General features: G+C 42.0%; 1 long non-coding RNA gene across 3 annotated transcripts in view; it reads left to right on the top strand.

Moving 5' to 3' along the window:
- Positions 1-21,893, top strand: part of LOC111853001 (uncharacterized) — a 41,479-nt gene that overhangs the window by 9,893 nt on the left and 9,693 nt on the right. For 2 of the 3 annotated variants that reach the window (XR_011993150.1, XR_011993149.1), the window contains one exon: positions 291-335. This is a non-coding gene — a long non-coding RNA (uncharacterized lncRNA). Of the gene's footprint in view, positions 1-290; positions 336-428; positions 973-21,893 lie in introns of those variants that run through there. The other variant, XR_011993152.1, reaches the window with a different exon arrangement.

The following is a 21,893-nucleotide window of genomic DNA, read 5'->3' as shown; positions in this document are numbered from 1 at the left end:
AAGGTGTGTTTGTTTACCCCACATACAGAGAAATCATGTAGGTTTACTTAGCGCAAAGAGAGGCCAATCAGAATGCCCCCTCAGTCTCACAATGACTACTGCACACAAAAAAAAACACATTTTTGTGATGTTCTGTGTCATGTCATCTGAGTGTGTCAAGAAGCTGTATGCAGGAGACTTCTGGAACTACAGAAAATGTGGGATGTCTGAAAATAATCCAAGGTGGTCCAGTTCAGTTTTTTCCAGAGAGGTTGAGTACTGCCTGAAACAACAAGTGTTATGTTTTGCAGGTACAGGATGAATGTGAGGATGCATTAACACCGGCAAAAGTAGAAGTAAGTTTTTTCATTCTGTTTTTAATATATCAATAATAATTGCATAAAACACATTTACATAAATAATAAAACAAATCTTTATTCATGTCTAAGGTATCTGTCATTGCACACATAAAAACAGCCAGTCAGTGGTGCATTAACAATCAACCACAATTCATCGGTCTGGTCCAGCTGCCCCAGATACAGAGCATGATAGAGGAAGATGTTGGGAAGGCTGTGCAGGAGTACCAAAAAATGAATGTTGAGGAAGACTACAGTTTGAACAAAGATGATGTTCTGGCTCCATTTTGTTTTGGCTTTAGCCATGTGCAAAACATGCAAATTTTTAGAATTTTTAGGCCTATTTTGTGGCCCCCATCTATGACGTCATAAGCGGATGAGGGCGTATCCTTTGATCTGATTGGTCGGGGGGGAGGGGGTTTTGGCCAAATGGTACCATACATGCTTATGCCACATGTTGCCGATAGGGGGACATATGGTTGCCGTTTAAACTTTAATAGAATAAAAATACATTACATGTATTTTATTAATGTGTTATTTTTAATTACGTTTTAAGGAATAATAAAACATAGCAGGATGAACGTAAGCTAGGGCATACACGTCCTGCGGGGTTCCGTCCATCCGCAGTAGACACGAGCGCCCCGGCGTATTTTAAAAGAAGAAAGCATCAAAATGTTTTAAGCAAGAAAAACTTTAGTGTTACTTTTAAAAAGTAAGAAAGAAAAGCCAGAGCAGGCGAAATTTAATCAAGTAGACATGAACGAGCGAAACACTGTCAAGATAAACCACCGTATTTTAAGCACAAACGACACAAGTCCCAAACTTTAACTTTTAAACTAGAGACATACCCGAGCGAAAAGCACAAACATTTTAGCACAAGTTTTTAAAAACGAGAAAAGCTGTATTCAGTTTAACAGTTTATTTCAATGTAAAAGAGAAAAAGCATTTTCACCAAACGCGAAGATCCATCGATAGCGGCTCTGGGTTCCGTCAGTGTAGCAAGGCGGCCTTTATCCCGCAACAAAGCGAACCCGGCATGCTGCCGGCCCAGTGTTGCCAACTTAGTGACTTTGTCGCTAGATTTAGCGACTTTTCAGACCCCCTTGACGACGTTTTTTCAAAAAAGCGCCTAGCAACAAATCCAGCGACTTTTGGACAAACCTTAGCAACTTTCCAAATGTCGCCAATACTGTCCTGTAAGCGCGAGGTCTTGCTTTCCCGGTACAGTTACTCATCTCCCTGTGTCTGCTCTGATCAGTGAGCGCTATCTCTGGCTGAAAGGAGCAGCATATTCCTGTGACCGCACGGCAGCTGACATAGATGTGAATGAGCTGCGCATGTGCAAACGGTGTTGCCACGGACCAATCACTTACCTGCTTCTCCTTTGCTTGAAATAAAATTTGACCGTTTCTTATTTTTTCTCATTTATTTATTTTTTCTTCTGATGCACTTATATTACTCACTGTTACAGAGCTTAAGTTCATTCCAGTTTCTGAACTCGTCTGAGATCGTTTACTGAGCTACATCTGATTGACTGTATGTGATTCTACTTACTCATACACAACGATAAACTTCATTAAACTTATTAAACTTATATACACATAAAAAAACATATATACGTATAATATAAATGTTGTCTGACAGAAAATATGTAACGTAATTGATAGTTTTATATTGGACACGTGAGGAAGGATTAGGGAAAACACGCAAAATGCAAATATGACGTAATTGCGTCATCAATATGCAAATATATGCATGACGTCATCTAGCGACATTTGGCGACTTTTCGAGCAGACTTTAGCTACTTTCCATTGAAAATAGTTTGCAACACTGTGCCGGCCAATTCAAAACTTGCGCTTCAAATGAAGAGCGGTGGGGGGAATGGGGCGTGCTCGCACCGACACACGTTCAATTGGCGATCGGCGGAAATTGTTAGCCTGAGCATAGCCATGGCCCTTAATTGTGAAAGCACGCCGCAATCCTGACAGAATGCGCATTAACTCTATTTGTAAATAGTATAAAAAACATATTTCTAATTTAAATAAAAGTCAATCTCTAACACCACACCTCGGGTTGTTTAGCGACATTTAGCTAGTCATCTACGTTTGGTTAATCAAATGAATAAAACATTATAACTTACAAAAGATGTATTTACTTGTATTTTGTTAGTTTTATTTTAAACAAGATGCCCCGATTTTATTTAAATACATTTAATAGCTGTAGGAACTGGTGAGCGGTATTTAGCAACATACTATGTTAGAATAATGCCATGGGAATATTATTTTTAAGGGCTAAAAACATCAAACGTGTCTGCTAAGCATATCACAGCGGACATGCACGGAAGTTCGCACCTGCCGGAGGTGACATGGGGGTAGAATCAAACAGGTTCACAAGTTATTAAACAAGGGGTACAATCATCTGCTCCCAGGCTATTAGACATATGGTGTAGTCATAAATATCGCCGATGTTTACACGAAACCATGCATTAAACAAAGAATAATGATTCGTAAGACACCCCAGGGGTCATTAGTCTTTTAAAGAATAAAATACATTACAGATGTTTATTAATGTACTGGTTTAAATGCGTTTTAAGGATAATAAAACTTTTAGTAGCGTAATTTTAACCGTGCTCTGGGTCTCGTCAATCTTTTCTAGCTAGAGATGAAGGAGGGTATTGCGTTTTTAAATGGTAAAAACAATAGCTGTGTTTTGTTATTTTAAGCAAATGCGCTATTTTATGTCAGTAAAAGCGTAGCCAGTATGTTTTTAGGGTGAAATAATACGGTCTAGCATTGATTCACTTGTTTTGATATGCCAGACAGCTAATGGTCGCAGTGGGGGGAACGAGGTTCAGCTACTTAAGACATTAACTGTTTTTGTTCATGTTTAAAGGTATAAAAAACTTTAGCTGTATTTGTTAAATCGGTATAAAAATTCAGCCTAAACTACAGAAAACACCCCACAAGCGCCGCAAAACCACGGGTACACGCACAAGCGCGCACTCAAGGGTAGCCCGGCGAAACAGTTGTAATTTTCTCAAGCCGACAGTAGGCGTGCCTTAACAAAATGGGTATTACAGGGCCCCTAACAGCCACAACTTCACGCGCCTTATAAAAAAACACCAGACATATATAGTTCACGCCTTTCTTAAAATTGCATAAGGATTGTTTTGTCATAGCGAAATTTTAAATTAGGATGAGTGTGATATAAATCAATTAGGCAACAAGAACGGAAGGAACTAGTGAGCGGTATATATCAACATACATCGAAACATTTTAAAATCTTTGGTAGAATAATGCCTTAGTTATCTTAATTTAAGGGATAAAAAACATTAGTTGTGCTTGTCAACGTGTTATTTTATATAATAATGCATTATTTTCTAATGGAAAAAACACTGTCATCATGTTTTAGGGTGAAATTATATGGGCTAGTTTTACAACACATTACAGGATACTGATTAACACTATAGCTGTTACAAGGCACCCCAGGCATGCAGAAGTGTGAAGTTTTAACGAGTCAAGGATGGGTTGAGGGGGAGGTACGGGGAACGGTCAAGAATTAGCTTTGCTTCACAAAAGTTTAGTCAAGAGGCGACATGCCACTCTCTTTGAAAATGAGCAGGGCATAGCCACTGATGATTCAAACAAGGAATAAAATAATTTAGCAGTAACTTATTTCGGTATTTTGCTAAGAATTTTAAAGAAGTGGCCTTTAGAGGTTGATCATCAAACTGAATCAAAAAACACCAGACATATACACTCACCTAAAGGATTATTAGGAACACCTGTTCAATTTCTCATTAATGCAATTATCTAATCAACCAATCACATGGCAGTTGCTTCAATGCATTTAGGGGTGTGGTCCTGGTCAAGACAATCTCCTGAACTCCAAACTGAATGTCAGAATGGGAAAGAAAGGTGATTTAAGCAATTTTGAGCGTGGCATGGTTGTTGGTGCCAGACGGGCCGGTCTGAGTATTTCACAATCTGCTCAGTTACTGGGATTTTCACGCACAACCATTTCTAGGGTTTACAAAGAATGGTGTGCAAAGGGAAAAACATCCAGTATGTGGCAGTCCTGTGGGCGAGAATGCCTTGTTGATGCTAGAGGTCAGAGGAGAATGGGCCGACTGATTCAAGCTGATAGAAGAGCAACTTTGACTGAAATAACCACTCGTTACAACCGAGGTATGCAGCAAAGTATTTGTGAAGCCACAACACGCACAACCTTGAGGCGGATGGGCTACAACAGCAGAAGACCCCACCGGGTACCACTCATCTCCACTACAAATAGGAAAAAGAGGCTACAATTTGCACGAGCTCACCAAAATTGGACAGTTGAAGACTGGAAAAATGTTGCCTGGTCTGATGAGTCTCGATTTCTGTTGAGACATTCAAATGGTAGAGTCAGAATTTGGCGTAAACAGAATGAGAACATGGATCCATCATGCCTTGTTACCACTGTGCAGGCTGGTGGTGGTGGTGTAATGGTGTGGGGGATGTTTTCTTGGCACACTTTAGGCCCCTTAGTGCCAATTGGGCATCGTTTAAATGCCACAGCCTACCTGAGCATTGTTTCTGACCATGTCCATCCCTTTATGTCCACCATGTACCCATCCTCTGATGGCTACTTCCAGCAGGATAATGCACCATGTCACAAAGCTCGAATCATTTCAAATTGGTTTCTTGAACATGACAATGAGTTCACTGTACTAAAATGGCCCCCACAGTCACCAGATCTCAACCCAATAGAGCAGGGGTGCCCAAAGTGGGGCCCGCGGGCCAAAGTTGGCCCGCCGTACTATTTAGATTGGCCCGCCAATGAATATCTAAAATTTTAAATTATACTGTACTAAAATTTGTTTCAAAAATTCTTAAAGCAAGAATCCCAATGTAGCTATCAGTGCGTTTACTTTTTAGTGTACGTTGGCCTAACTAATATACAGTCGAACCCGGTTATGTCGCCGGACTAGGGGGTTGCCAAAAAGCGTCGAGATAACCGAAAACCAATATGGCGGCAATATACTGTATTAAGATATGCTTGAAATGTATTTATGTGCGTTAATAAATTAGAATGTACATGCACGGGTTTTTGGCGTTGCCGTGATTTGTTTGATGACGCGATCGGCATGCTATAAAAATGCACATACATGTCGGCTAACAACAAAAGGCATATGTGCACCAACTAAAAGCGGAGATTTACCAGTATACAATAAAAACCACCGTCGATTCTCGATACAAACCTTTAATTATATTATCCAACACTGCAAACACAAAGATCGCTCACAAAATCACAAAAAAACCTGCGGGGTGTAATTCGTTGTTACAAAAAGCAAATCTGCAGTGTCAAAATTACATTCACAAGTCATTTCGCTCTGACAGCTCTGAAATGTATCGTACACGCAGTTAATATGGTTTCTTTACAAAGTCTAAAATGCTTAGTTGCTTTTTGCCTTTAACAGTCTGCTTGAAAACAAATGCTTCGATATTATTTATGCTGTCTAAAACAGTCCATCCCCTACAAAAGAACCATACTGTCAAATTTTTTGTAGCATTTCTATCACCTCACCGGCAGAGGGAATTGGTTCCAAATCTTCGTCCGCATCTTCTTCATCTTCGTTGTCATTGCCGCATGCAGATATGCTTGGCTTTGATTTTGATGGGGATTTACCTAGATCGCGTTTCACCTGCGTTGTTCAGCGAATTACCATGCGAATGCGATTTGAATACGCGCTGTTTAGCACTTGTGATACATTTTAAAAAGCCGGCGATTAGTTACGGGGATCGAGATAACCGATGTTAAGTGGCGATTTTGGCCCTCTTTCGTGCTCGAGATATTAGGGTTCGGCGACATAAAAGAATCGACATAACCGATGAGAAATGCTATTGCAATAAGGGAATTTGGCGGTTCCACTTCAAAAACGTCGACTTAATAGGGTTGGCGGGTTAGCTGAGGTCGAGATAAGTGGGTTCGACTGTATATTATACAGTCCTCACTCATGGTGCTTTGATTACATTTGAAATATCTAAGACTAAAATTGATATACAAGCAACTATAAGGGTAATGTAGAGTATATCTGTGCACATACGTACATTTCCACACTTCATAAATATTCATATTTTAACAATTTACAAAAAGTCCCATGAGTCTTTGCTTATATTGTTGCTACTGTTGTTGTGTTGCTGTTGGACATGCACTCTTTGACATTTTGCACTACATGTGATTACAAAAGTTTAGACGTGCTCTAAATGCCTATATATGACTTATTTGTCATATTTTGTTTAATGTTATTTACACAGAAAGGAAGGGTAGATAACTGTTTGATAAATAAAAGTAGCCTACTTTACTTTACTATTAGTGTTTGTATTTTGTGTAAAATATTACATTTGGCCCGTGGTCCTCCGATAGATTTTCATTTTGGCCCACTAAAGGAAAATGTTTGGGCACCCCTGCAATAGAGCATCTTTGGGATGTGGTGGAACGGGAGCTTCGTGCCCTGGATGTGCATCCCACAAATCTCCATCAACTGCAAGATGCTATCCTATCAATATGGGCCAACATTTCTAAAGAATGCTTTCAGCACCTTGTTGAATCAATGCCACGTAGAATTAAGGCAGTTCTGAAGGCGAAAGGGGGTCAAACACCGTATTAGTATGGTGTTCCTAATAATCCTTTAGGTGAGTGTATATAACCTATATATATAACAGTGGTTATCCAGAATAAGGGAACACGCGCGTGCGCGAGTTATTATGGTTGCACAATTAATTTTTCCTTAGAATAACAGCAGAAAAAATAAAGTAGCAGGGTCTGAACATCAGTGCTCTCGCTATGCTACCACGGCCACGATGCTAATAATTACAAGAATATCATGCGAACATTTAGTTTGATTAACTTGATCTGGTATTTAAAATCATTTTAAATAAACCAACAACGGCCAGCCAAACAACATAAATATGCACATGTTAACATGATTAAGAATATTTCATATCGTTCATAACTGGCAAGACAGTAAGTCAAAAACGTACTATTTTACACTTTATTAGCACTAACTTAGCAAATGGGAATGATTTCCCGGTTGCACTTCCTGTTGTGGCTGAGCGTGCACATGGCGTCAGTGGCTGAGCGTGCAGATGGCTGAGAGTGCACATTCGGAGTGGCGGCAGCCAGACCCTTCTCGGATTCTTACTTTCTGGACCTGAAATGACCACTTCTGTAAATGCTACATAGAGATTACAAAGCAAACGGAAAACACGCAGCAGCAGGTCATTAACTGGCAGTCTTATTTCAGGAATGTTAACTCTTCCAAAACTAACACCGACAAAAGCATTTCAACAATTATTCTTTGCCTAGATCAGCATATTAATCATAATATTATATTGCGGATCAAAACATAATATGATTAAAGTTAAAGCTATTTTCAAAGCATACCTGCATGGCATGGGTCCACAAAACAAGAGAAGTAAATGCACCTTAATTGTGACTCAGTCATTTTACCTGCTCTGGATATCACAATTGTATTACTGCCACTTGCCAACAAACATCCTCGCAGAGTTTTTCGTTTGTTGTGTAACCCACTCCTGGGTAAGTACACTTCTTCCAGGTTCGAAAGGAGCTACACACAAGTGCAATAACCAGACACTGATTACTTTATGCAGAAAATAATTTGTATTTAGGACAATTTAACAGAAACACACATTTAAATCACAATTAAATAAAATGGGTCCTTTTTCCTTGTAACAACAAAAGAATGTCCTTGTAGTTCAATTTAACCCTCAATGGTTCCTTGGGGTGCGTTCTGCACCCCCTGCCCATTTCTATGGCTACTACCATGTTGTTATTAAAATTACAGCAGTTATCCTCTAGGACATTGTAAGTGCACCAGTTTTACATACGGTCATGCAGAAAATGATAGAAAAAGTGTTGACGTCAATTATCGCTGGCATACTTTCTTCGGGGGTGCAAAATGCACCCCAAAAAAAACTTAATTTATGACAGATATCTGTGGAGATTCTCAGTTATCCAGGTCATGGTTATCCTAAAAAAGGGTTATGCAATAGCAACTGGACTTTGTTTTTCATAGAAGAAGTGTTGCACTCCATCCAGAGTGCTTTCTCAATTCTGACTGACTGGTTGGCATAGCAGGTTGATGAACCCTGTAGAATCCTCAAGTCGTTAGCACTAGATGGTCACCTGTGGGTTGTTGTTGTTCCCCCTGGCTTTCATGTGTTTCACTGATACCACCTGAGGCTGAGCGTGAACGACTGTGGAAGCGTCTGGGCAAAGTTGAAAGAACTGCATTGTAGGTAGGTGATAGACGTCTTAGGCCACCTCCTCTGTTCAACGACGGTCGTTCATTTGAAGCAGTTGTCCTCCCGGTCCACCTACAATGCAGTTCTTTCAACTTTGCCAAGACGCTTCCAAAGTCGTTCACGCTCGGCCTCAGGTGGTATCAGTGAAACACATGAAAGCCAGGAGGAACAACAACAACCCACAAGTGACCATCTAGTGCTAACAACTTGAGGATTCCACAGGGTTCATCAACCTGCTATGCCAGTCAGTCAGAATTGAGAAAGCACTCTGGATGGAGTGCAAAACGTCTTCTATGAAAAACAAAGTCCAGTTGCTATTACATAACCCTTTTTAGGGTTAATTTATGACATTGATATGATCGACAAATTCAGTTAATTAGTGATAATTGCTACTATAATTTTTTATGTTATTATATTCTAGAACATTTTCGGATATTAAAAAAGTCAGCCATTTTGTTTTGTTTACATTTCAACTGTTAGAAAAGATATAACACCATGGCTAGGTATTCCACAGCTGAAGCTCTTCGACACATTCTGCAAGAGGATACAGTCGGAATGTGCATTATATGACCAGTCCCCTCTGCTGCCCCCCCACTGCCGCAACCCCTTTAACTGCACTATCTCACTGCGTAAGCTGTGCAAGCATCATGCAGTTAACTAATAAATGTATCTTAACTTTAGTTAATTGAATTTGAGCTTGGTACCATTGAATTATATATGCCAATGGATAGGGGTGCATCTTGAACCCCAAGGACCTGGAACGTAACTTTCTGACAAGGACCCATTGAGGGTTAAAGTAAATTATATGGAGTTTGAAATTGCGTGACTGGTTGTCCAGTTTTTGGGTGCTGGAGTGATCCTACCACTCTTGAGTTCAAGCTCAAATAGTGCTGTGGAATCACGCAGAGCTCAGGTATCCAACTGGGTGGCTCGCCATCTGATTCACCATTACATCTCCTTCTCCAAAAAACCTTTGGGGGTCCTAAAACTTGACCTGCGTTGACAACCAGGTGTTACACTTCTACACATACAAATAATTCCTTGCTCATCTTTTTCCAATATGTTGTACAACATTGAATTCAAATTATTATTCCAACAGCATTTAACAATGTAAATACATCCATATACTGAAAAATACAGATTTCTCAGCGTACAAATATATTAGAACTTTTCCCTTAATATCATCTAAATACAGTTTCCAAAATATATACATTTAATTCACAAACTGATTACCGTAGTAATTAATATAACATTGCAAAACAATAGTACGTCCTAAGCACACACACCTCAAAAGAACACAAATTTTCAACAGTAAATTAAGACTTGGAATATTTCTGTAACATAGATTTTTTCTATGAATCCTATCCGAACCGCTAGCATAAAGCTAACAAGTTAAGAAATGCGTGCTTACCGAGACAGGGGCACAGGAACACGTACACACACAACAACAAAAGTGTCCAGTACTCCTGGTGAACTTCAAATAACTCGAATCCTTTAAAACTCTCCCTTCCAACTTTGCTAATCTCTTAACAAATATCAATATTCTCTTAACTTTTCTCTGACTCTCTCTCGCGCTCTCTCGCCCATACGCTATGTAGTGACACGTCAAATTAAAAGAACTTCCGGCTTCCCTCTCGCTCGTACGCTATGTAGCGATACGTCAAAATAAAAGAACTTCCGGCTTCCAAAATAAAATGCTTAAGTTTAGAATAACTAATTTATTTTAACCCATCTTATCGGGGTTACACTCTCCCCTCCTGAATCTACATGCGTCTCTGCATGACATCTACTGGTAAGGGGCACCCTCAAACGTTTCGAGTAACACTCTATTAAACCCTTCTAACATTATTTGGGCAAAAGAAATCAGGGGTTTACCCAATTCAGGGTAGGTAAACTTGCCCGGCGGTTTCCTTAACCGTCCCGATCTACGTACCAGGTCTTCATCTTGATTGCATTGAGCATTTGAACTGTCCACAGGAATGTGATCATAATTTGTAGGTACTCGACTGTCATTCGCATGAGTAAAATCTGTTGAATCAGATAAACCCAGCAAGGGACCTGCATTTTCATTCCTGTCAATTTGGGTATTTTTTGACACCTCAGTATCAATTTGCTTTGTGGAAGAGTTGTTTTTCGGACTTGTGTCAACATCATTTGGGTGATTTTCCTCAATTGTTTGTTCGATACACTCTCCAGTGTCCACAATGACTTGTACATCTTCATCTTCCTGAGGTACAGTGCTAGTCTGTGACTCATCAAATGGGCGTTGAGCAAAGTCGGCACTTTCATTCCCGACAGGAAGGTTTGGCACCTTTTTGTGCCAAGATTCATATGAATCAGTTGACATTATTGATTCTACTTCAGAGCGATCCCCTAATTGTGGTGGAGAAGTCTGAGGACATGCTCCATTTTGAGTCTGAGTGTCATTTCTGGTAGGAATTTCAATAAATGGCTTGAAAATACGAGTCTCTCTGCCAACATTCGAAGGCTCAATACGAAGGGTGTAACCATCCTCTTCATCTGACGAGGAAGAACATTCATCCATTTGATTGGAATTCTGCCTGGTTTTAAGTCTGGTGAGTCGTACAGGTGATACAGCTTCTTGCTGCTCATCTGAAAGGAACCCACATGGAAGTAATAAATCCCGGTGCAATGTGCGGGTGGGACCATCCTGGCCCACCGGGCACACTGTGTAAACCGGTAGATTTCCCGCCCTCTTTTGCACAACATACACAGTGGATTCCCACCTATCAGCAAGCTTATGCTTGTTGCGCAGTCTGAGGTTACGCACGAGGACTCTGTCCCCTACTTCCAGACTTGATTCCCTCACTCTTACGTCAAATCTCTTCTTATTCTTTTCAGCCACCTTTTTTGCATTTTCCATGGCTACCTGATAACTCTTTGTCAGGTAAGACTTTAAGTTTTTTACATATTGGGAATGTGAAATGGGTTAGCTTCCCCTAATAGGTAAACCAAATGCCACATCAATGGGAAGTCTAGGCTGTCGCCCAAACATGAGCTCATAAGGTGAAAACCCAGTTACATCGTTCTTAGTACAATTGTATGCATGAGTAAGGGGCTTCACATACTCCCTCCACTTTGTCTTCTCTTTGTCCTTAAGAGTTCCTAGCATACCTAACAGTGTGCAGTTGAACCGCTCCACTGGGTTCCCTCTGGGGTGATAAGGACTCGTACGAATTTTCTTTGCCCCAACGAGGGTGCAAAGTTCTTTGACAATCTGGGATTCAAAATCACGGCCCTGATCACTATGCAGGCGCTCAGGAAAACCGTAATGGATGAAAAACTGCTCCCAGAGACATCGAGCCACAGTGAGGGCTTTCTGGTCCTTGGTAGGTATTGCCACAGCATATTTGGTAAAATGATCAGTAATGACCAGAATATCCTTGGTGTTGTGGCTGTCTGGTTCCAAGGACAGAAAGTCCATACAGACCAGTTCCATGGGTTGGCTGGTCTGAATACTAACCATGGGCGCAGCTCTCTCAGACTGACTTTTACGTTTATCACACCTTGCACAAGTTTTGACCTTTGACCCAACATCGGATGACATCTTTGGCCAATAAAACCGGGACCGCACCAGCTCAAGAGTGCGTTCAACACCAAGATGACCCATGTCATCATGGAGACAGTTGAGGACCTGTGTCCTCAGCAACTGAGGCAGAACAAGTTGGTACGCTGTCTTGTTGTCACACTGTCGTCTCCGGTATAAAAGACCATTTCGGAGTTCAAAGCGACTCATCTCTCGCATCATCAAATGAAGTTCGGGTGATTTTGTCTTTATTTTGAGTGTAAATTCTCCTGATTCAAGAGATTTAACAACACTCCCAATAGTTGGGTCTGCTCGCTGTAGTTTGGCCAATTCAACATCACTATACTTCGGGACTGTAAAAAGACCACTTGAAGATGTCTCATTTTCAAATGCTGATGGAATAGCATCTGGATGGATGGCAAGTGACTCCAGAAAACAAAAAGACGGAAATTCATCATGCACCACTCTGTGATACTGACAGGTGGCCTTGACAGCATCCACCGAAGTTAAGTGGTATGATGTGAACTCCTGAATTCTTTGATTTTCCTCCTGCGAATCGCTATCATTAATTGCTTCACCATGTGGTCTCCTTGACAGACCATCAGCATCATGGTTATGCTTATCAGCCCGATACTTGATGTTAAAAGAAAAAGTGGATAGGGAAGCCAACCAACGGTAGCTGGTGGCATCCAGTTTTGCTGTGGTGAGTATATACCGGAGAGGATTGTTGTCGGTAATCACAGTGAAAGTATTCCCGTACAAATAGTCCTGAAACTTTTCTGATATGGCCCATTTCAAAGCTAAAAATTCCAGCTTATGGGCTGGATATTTGGCTTCACTGCATGATAACCCTCGGCTAGCGTAAGCAATGACGCGGGTCTGTCCCTCCTGCTCCTGATATAACACTGCCCCAAGTCCAGTGGTACTTGCATCCGTATGGAGGATATATGGCAATTTCGGATTTGCAAACCCCAGGACAGGAGATGAAGTAAGCTTGTCAATAACACCGTCAAAAGCCTTTTGACAAGCTGGTGTCCACCTTTCTCCAAACGGCTCCTTGGGGTGAAAGTATTTTGTATCGGTTTTGGTGATGCATGTTGTTTTCCGAGTAGGTGGGTAGCCTTTGGTGAGGTCTGTTAAGGGTTTTACAATTTTGGAATAGTTTTCTACGAATCTCCTGTAATAGCCTAAAAATCCGAGAAAAGATCTGAGTTCCTTCAACGTGCGGGGTCTCGGCCAAGTTTTAAGAGCTTCAATCTTTTGTGGATCCGTTTCCACTCCATTCTGAGATACAATGTGTCCCAGATAACGCACTGATGTTTGGAAAAAGTGGCACTAATCTGGCGACAGTTTAAGACCGTTCTCTCAGAGGCGATCCAAGACTTTTGTCAGACGAGCTTTGTGCTCCTCAAGGGTTGTAAAGAAAACAATAATGTCATCAAGGAACACAAGCACTTCATGCAAATGTATGTCGCCCATGCACTTCTCCATTAAACGTTGGAATGTGCTTGGTGCATTTGTGATACCTTGTGGCATTCGATTCCACTCCCAAAAACCCAAAGGGCACACAAAAGCAGTCTTTTCCTTATCCTTTTCATCCATTTCAATTTGGTAGTAGCCCGATTTCAAATCCATCACTGAAAACCAACATGACCCACTCAAGGCAGAAAATGACTCTTCAAGACTTGGTAACGCGTAAGCATCTTTAATTGTTTGCAGGTTTAACCTCCGATAATCCACACATAATCGGACATCACCATTTTTTTTCCGGACAACTACGATGACTCCCGTATGATCCCAGCTTCAAGAAGAGTATGGAGATGTCGTCTCACAGCATCAAAATCTTGTGGATGAATAGGGCGTGGTCGCTGCTTAAAAGGAGTTTCATCCTTAAGTTTAATACGATGCTTGACTTTTGTTGCATGACCATAGTCAAGGTCATGACAAGAAAAAACATCAGAATAAGTGTTCAGTTTTTGAATGATGCGACTTTTCCATTCCTCTGAAAGAGGAGAATCTCCAAAGTCAAATGTAAGGCCTGAAGCCATGTTGGGACCACACTGTGGCTGGGCTGTGTGACCAGCGGATTCCTGTTGACTAAACAGGCTAGCTTTAGGAAATGGTTCCACATGACTTTGACTTTGCTGGCTAACAGAAGTGTTCTTGATTTGAATGATTTCCTGAGGGATGCTAAGTTTTGCAACAACACAATATCTTGGCATAACAACATCATGGCTGGTTTCATTCCTTAATACAACAGGAACCTTATATAGAGAATGTGCTGGGGGAGTAACGACACAATGGTCAATAAAAATCCCGCCTGGCAAGGATGAAATCATTTGCTGCTCAAGCAATGCCCATCTTTCGTTCGTGCCATTCCCATTGACAAAACCCTCTAAAACAACCTTCTGGCCAGCAGGAATAATGTTCGGCTCACGGTTTCGCAACCTGACAAGGCCAAACTGACCTGTAGAAATTTGTCTGTGCCTCAACTGTAAAGTTTTCAGGACTTGCTGGTAACCGCAATATGAGCTTGGTTGAAAGGAGTGGTCACTAAAAAACTGTTCATAGAGTGAATCGAGAGTATTGGTGCCAATCAGTATTGGTATGTTATAGTTTACCCGATTATCCGGAACTATCAAGGCAAGTGTCTGGATTTCAGGCTGGGAAGCAACAAATTCTTTTGGGAATTGCACACTTAACTGTATGTACCCTAGGTATTGTACAGCTTGACCGTTAGCTCCTTCAACTTCCAGTAGGTCGCTCACTGACTGAACTGCATGATCTGTGAGATGCTGATCATACTGTAAAAGGACTGACATATGGTTGTCACTTGTGATCCAGTGTCAAGCAATGAATGGCATTCGATCCCATTAACTTTAAGGTTAGCTGTACACTTGCTCCCAACTAATCCCTTTGGCAATCTCTTTGTTTTTACAGTACTATGCTCATTCAGTATAGCTTTGCTCTTTATTTCGGGTTTTGGTGTGGGACATTCAATCTCATTTGATCCTATTCGCCCCTCAATAAGAACATTTTCTAGTTTAAAGTGTCATTTCCATGTGAAGGGTTTTCCTTCTCCCAAGCTTGCTGTTTCTCTTTTAACTCTCTCCTCTTCACATTGACCAATGCAGGATTTGGAGGATCAGTGCAACCACTTGCAATGTGCCCATCCTCACCGCATCGAAAACAGTACCAAGGTTTGGGTTTCTTGGCTACACTAGCATGTTTTCCAGTTGACACCTCAACAGATACTGACTGCTCTCTAGTCTTTACCTTAGGTTTCCCAGTGTTTACTTTGGCAGATTTCTGGTCTTTATGGTGAGAAAGCATTGCAATCTGGGCTTGCAGGTCAGCAATCTGCTTCTGAATTTGCTTTATAGCTGAAGATCCAGTTGCATGTGGAGCAGGTGAATCACACTCAGTGCCCTCAACCAGGCAAACATCATGTACTTGAGACTGAACCCTAGTCTTTGTAAATCCTAAATGCTGCTTCATTCTGCTAGCTTTTGCTGTCTGCCTACCTTCCTCCATACGTAAAAGTAGTAACAGCTCTGCAAATGTAGGTGGGTGATCCTTTTTCTGCTCAAGTTGAAGTGCCATAATCAAACTATTGTTCCAACACCCTCGGCAGAACTGCTTTAGAAGCTGTTTATCAGAATCAGCAGGTGGAATGGCTTTCAACTTTACAAATTTGTTCAAAGCACTCTGCAATCTATGGAGGTAACTGGATGGGCTCTCTCCTGAATCCTGATTTATATTCAGGAATTCTGCAAAAAGCTCATCCCCACAACCTCATTTATTCTAGTTAGCTCCTTATGCAAAACCTGCTCAAACGACTTCCCACTAAGCTTAGTGTAGCACCGGTATCACACCACTTACAGCGCCACTGGACCAGTTCTAGGTTCTAAGGAGTGGGGAGCAAAAATAATTACACCAGAGACCGTTGATTTAAATACAAAAAGCTAGCAATTTACTGAATACAAATACACATGGAATATGCAAAAACAAAATGGAAAAATATACCCCGCAGGTCTCTAGTATTGAGGTAGATGTAATCAGTGAAAAGGTATTTCACTCTTTTTTCTTGTTCTTTAGTTCGTCTAAGTTATTTTTGTCAGACTAATCTAAATTAGACCGGTCTTGTCCTGGATATTACCTATTTTAGAATCTCTATCTTTTTTTCCTGAGTTAACTCTTTCTTCCTTTCTTTCACAGGTAAGAAAATACCTTCAATTTACACAATCAAATCAAAGTGGACCACAAACATTTCGTGTCACATTCAAACATACTGTAGGAACTCAATATGAAAATAAAAGTATGAACCTTAAACTCAAGTTCAAGTCCAAAAGTGAATTCAATTATTCAGCTCGGTTCCGTCCAAAAATAATAATTCAAACAGTTTCCAATCCAGTTCAAAACAAATTCCTGATACTCCTACCACTCTGGCAGCGGGTCACCGTATACAGGAGATTTCCTCACTGATGCGATGGAAAAGACGAGTTAAAAGTCTGGGTCTGGCTCGCCATCTTGAATCCCGTCTGTGCATATGCACGTCCGCACACTGCAGACCAATCTTCGCTCCGACCGAGCTTCATATCAAGCAAAGAAACTTGACCAAAACCGGTGTGGATTAGTTCTCATAAAATCCCCGTCAGTTCCCGAACAGGTAAGTTATGTTTTTTCAACTGCAAAATCAACTTTTTCACTCTTTTCTTTGCTTATTGAACACAGTTCATTCCCTCCGATCTCTCTCACGCCACTGAAGTACTGCGTCCCGCGTCACTAGTTCCTTAAGGGGGCAGTGCCATGAATTTTCTGTCAGCATACTTTTAACCTTAAACATTAAATTGTTGTATTAACATTATTCACATTTTTTTTTATTTTTTTTTTTAACTCTGATGAATTAACTTACATTAAATGAATCAATTAGCTTTCAAATTTATTTATGCAGCTTTTAAACTATTTATTCTTATTTATGTCATATTTTAACATGGGTTACATCCTCCCCTCTTTACCTAATGCACGTCCCTGTGCATTCTGAATCTATACTGTCATAACTCTAGGGGTTTTTGGAAAGCTAGGCTCTTTAAGGGAATCTATAAACACATCACTCAAGGTTTGAAATAAAGACTGAACCGTTGTAACCAATGGGTTCCCTAACTCAGGGTAAGGCAGTCTTTTAGCCGCCTTTCTGTCTCTGATAGGTCTTCTAGAACAGTCACCTTCTGTCTGGATGTCAGTTTGGTCCATAACACTTGTGTCTCCTTTGCCCTCTTGAACAGGTTGAGTAGAAGGATGGACATTATCCAGGCCTTCCTCAGGTAGGTTTCCAGTTTCCTGTCCAACGGTTGGGCTGCTCTCTTCAGGATCAGGTAAGTCTAGATCACAAGTCTCTACAGGAACATCTTCAGGAAGAGCTTTGGCCACGTTTGAAGGATCATGCTTAACAGCAGTTGACTCTTTGGAGGATTCCGGATCAATCCTTTCTGGTAAGTGTTCTATCGGTTCAGGGGTCGGGTCAAAACCTAATGTTTCCACTCTTAGGGCTCTGTGTCCATCATAGTGATATTCCTCGGAGTCAGATTGGGATCCATCCCCATCAGCTCTATCTGAACTGTCATTTTTAGGATGTTGTCGAGTTCTTGGTCGTCTCACTGCCATTGATGGGTTAGTTTCACTTCCGATTGGGGTCACAGGAAGGAAACCGCATGGCAGCAGGAGGTCACGATGAGTTCTTTGTGGACCATCTCTTGTCTCAGGCCTCACGACATACACTGGGACGTCTCCAGACTGCCTCTGGACAATATACACATCGGACTCCCACCTGTCGGCCAACTTATGTTTGCCTCTAAGACGGACGTTTCGGACCAAGACTCTGTCGCCTTCTTTCAAGGTGGAATTAACAACATGCTTGTCAAACCTCGCTTTGTTGTGACTGGCTGTCTTTTTAGCATTCTCAGTTGCTACTTTGTAACTGTCTTCGAGTTGGGATTTCAGATTGCGAACATATTGCGAGTGTGAGCCTGGCTGGTGATTGACTGGTAGGCCAAAGGCTAGGTCAACTGGCAATCTTGGCTGACGCCCGAACATTAACTCGTAAGGGGTAAAACCAGTTGTCTCGTTTTTGGTACAATTATAAGCGTGTACTAATGGCTTGACGTAATCCCGCCAGTGACTCTTTTTCTGATTCTCGAGGGTTCCCAACATGTTGAGCAGGGTCCTGTTGAAGCGTTCTACAGGGTTCCCCCTTGGATGGTAAGGGGTGGTTCTTATCTTTCGAGTACCAATGAGCTCACACAGTTCTTTTATTGTTCGGGACTCGAAGTCGGGACCTTGGTCACTGTGGAGTTTTTCAGGGATGCCATAATGGACAAAAAAAATGGTCCCACAGGCTCTTAGCCACTGTCCTGGCTTTCTGATTCGGGGTGGGGACAGCCACTGCATATTTTGTAAAATGGTCGGTGATGACCAGAATGTCTTTGGTGTTACTGGAGTCCGGCTCCACACTGAGAAAGTCCATGCACACAAGTTCGAGTGGTCTTGTAGCGATGATGTTGACGAGTGGTGCGGCTTTCTCAGGAATAGCCTTACGTCGTATGCAGCGGTTGCAGGTTTTGACCTTAGCGTCTATCTCGGCTGACATTTTGGGCCAATAGAAACGCTTCCGGACGAGATCTAGAGTGCGCTCTACGCCCATGTGGCCCATGTCGTCATGGAGGCTCTTGAGGACCAAGGATCTCAGGACTTCATGGAGTCTGAGCACCCTCTTGCCGCTTGCGATACAAGACACCATTTAAGACAGTAAGTTTGTCCCACTCCCTAAATAAGAGACCAAGCTCAGGAAATTCCTTCCTCAGGGATGGTGGGGGTTTCTCTTCTAACTCCACTTGCCTGAGTACTTCACGGATGCAGGGATCAGCATTTTGCTTGTCTCTTAATTCAGCTGGGGCTAATAAAGGGATGACAGGTAAGCCACCAAGCTGATCCTCTTCCTCAAAGCTTTGTGGTAGAGCCTTTGGATGATGGGCAAGTGACACAACCAAGATGGTGCTGGCTGATGTTTCCCCAAAGTGATTGTTGATCACTTGGCGAACCAAGTGCTTCTCACAGATAGCTTTGATGGTGTTTTCATTCAGGTGTGCATAATCAGCCCCTGATAAGTGTCTTTTTGTGAATTGTTGTATCCTCTCCAACTCTTTTTGTGATGATAGGTCATCAGGAAATCTGCCGTGGGGACGCCTGGACAGCCCATCCGCGTCTTGATTCTGCTTACCGGCTCTGTATTGTAGCTGGAAATCAAATGTCGACAGAGCGGCTAACCATCTGTAGCTTGTGGCGTCGAGCTTAGCAGAGGTAAGAATGTATGTTAGCGGATTGCTATCGGTGACAGCAAGGAACGTATTCCCATATAAGTAATCCTGGAATTTCTCTGTCACTGCCCATTTAAGGGCAAGGAATTCTAATTTGTGTGCAGGATACTTGGACTCACATTTCGACAGACCTCGACTTGCATAGGCAACTACCCGCTTCCGTCCTTGTTGCTCCTGGTAAAGGGCAGCACCGAGTCCCGAGGTACTCGCATCTGTGTGTAAAATGTAGGGGAGTTTGGGGTCAGCAAACCCGAGGATGGGTGCTGTTGTCAGTTTTTCGATTATGGTGTCGAACGCTGCCTGACAAGTAGGCGTCCATCTGTCACCAAAGAGGTCCTTTGGGTTGTAGTATTTCTCAGGGTTCTCTGTGGTTTTAGTGCGCTTTCTCAGCGGTGGATAGCCAGCAGTGAGCTCGTTGAGTGGCTTCACAATCTTTGAGTAGTCCTTCACAAACCGGCGGTAATAACCGCAGAAACTCAGGAAGGTTCTTAGCTCTTTCAGGTTGTTTGGTTTTGGCCAGGTTTTTAATGCTACTACTTTGTCTGGATCAGTTTCGATGCCCCTTTCAGACACGATGTGGCCGAGGTACTTTACAGAAGTTTGGAAGAACTTGCACTTCCCTGGCGACAGTTTCAAGCCAAACTCTTTCAATTGGTTGAGCACACGCATCAACCTTTCCTCGTGTTCCTCTAGCGTCGAAGAGAAGATGATGAGGTCATCAAGAAAAACTAGGGCTTGCTTCAAGTTTAACTCTCCCATACAACGCTCCATAAGCCTCTGGAACGTGCTAGGGGCATTAGTTATCCCCTGAGGCATCCTGTTAAACTCGAAAAATCCTAGTGGGCAGACGAATGCGGTTTTGTGTTTGTCTGCTTCCTCCATCTCTATTTGATAGAAGCCTGATTTGAGATCGAGCACTGAGAACCACCTGGACCCGGTCAACGCTGAGAATGACTCTTCAAGATTAGATAAGGCGTATGAATCTTTTATTGTTTGGGTGTTCAATTTTCTGTAGTCTATGCAGAGTCTGATATCGCCATTCTTTTTCCTGACGACGACAATCGGCGAGGAGAAGGGTGACTCCGATTCACGGATGATTTCTGCATCAAGGAGTTGCTCGAGATGGTTACGCACAGCCTCTATATCTTGGGGGTGTATAGGTCTTGGTCTATAAGAACATAAGAAATTTACAAACGAGAGGAGGCCATTCGGCCCATCAAGCTCGTTTGGGGAGAACTTAGCTAATATCTCAGAGTTGTTAAAATCTTATCTAGCTCTGATTTAAAGGAACCCATGGTTTTAGCTTCCACTACAATAGCAGGAAGACTATTCCATACTCTGACTACACGCTGTGTAAAGAAGTGCTTCCTCAAATTTGTTTTAAAATGTTCTCCCGCTAATTTCCACTTATGGCCACGAGTTCTAGTATTTAGACTAATATTGAAATAGTCATTTGGCTGAACAGCATCCAGACCCGTTAGAATCTTGTTTCTCTATGTTTGAAGGTCGTCTCGTCACTGAGGGTTATGTGGTGTTTTATTTTGTCAGTGTGACCAAAATCAAGCTCGTGCAGTGCAAACACTTCCGGCATGGCACTTAATTTCTCAGTTATCCTCTCTTTCCACTCATTGGGTACGGGAGAGTCAGTGAAGTCAAGGTTGAGATTTAATTTTCGGTCAGGTTTTGTGTGAAGGTCTGAGTCAGGGGTCTTAATTGATTGAACACTCTTGACAGCGTGTATCTCTGCTATTACAGCTTTTGGGGATAGGGTGATGTCATGATGTGACTCATTCCTGAGCATGACTGGTATGCAGCGTGGTAGTTTTGGTGGTAGGCTTACCAAGCTATCTGTCACCAGGATGCCGCCTGGCAAGGAAAATAACTTTGGTGACTCTACCATCACCCATTTTCCAACATCAGTTGTCCTGCGACTCACTGATCCGTTAAGAACTTTGGTCTGTCCAGCTGCAATAGTCTCAAAATCCCTACTATGAAGCCTTACCTCTCCTAAACTGGAATCAACAGACTGTCTTTTCCTGATTTCAAGGGTCTTTAAGACAACTTTATAGCCGTAAGGAAGAAACTCATAATCCTGAGGTGCGATATCTGCATACTTTTCATAGAGGACATCCAAGGTATTTGTGCCTATAAGCACTGATGACAAGGTGGAGCGCATGTCAGGTACAACTAAAACCAGTGTGGGCACCTCAATATCCGCTCCAAACACGCTCTTTGGGAATCTGATGGTGACCTCGACACCTCGGTAAGGGACGCTTTGGCCGTTGGCTCCTTCCACTTCAAGCAGATCATTCAAGGAATTCATAGGTAA

Source organism: Paramormyrops kingsleyae, chromosome 1 (assembly GCF_048594095.1).
Source record: "Paramormyrops kingsleyae isolate MSU_618 chromosome 1, PKINGS_0.4, whole genome shotgun sequence".
Taxonomy (NCBI): Eukaryota; Metazoa; Chordata; class Actinopteri; order Osteoglossiformes; family Mormyridae; genus Paramormyrops; species Paramormyrops kingsleyae.
The sequence above is the reverse complement of the archived record's forward strand: the minus strand, read 5'-3'. Positions and strand labels throughout refer to the sequence as shown.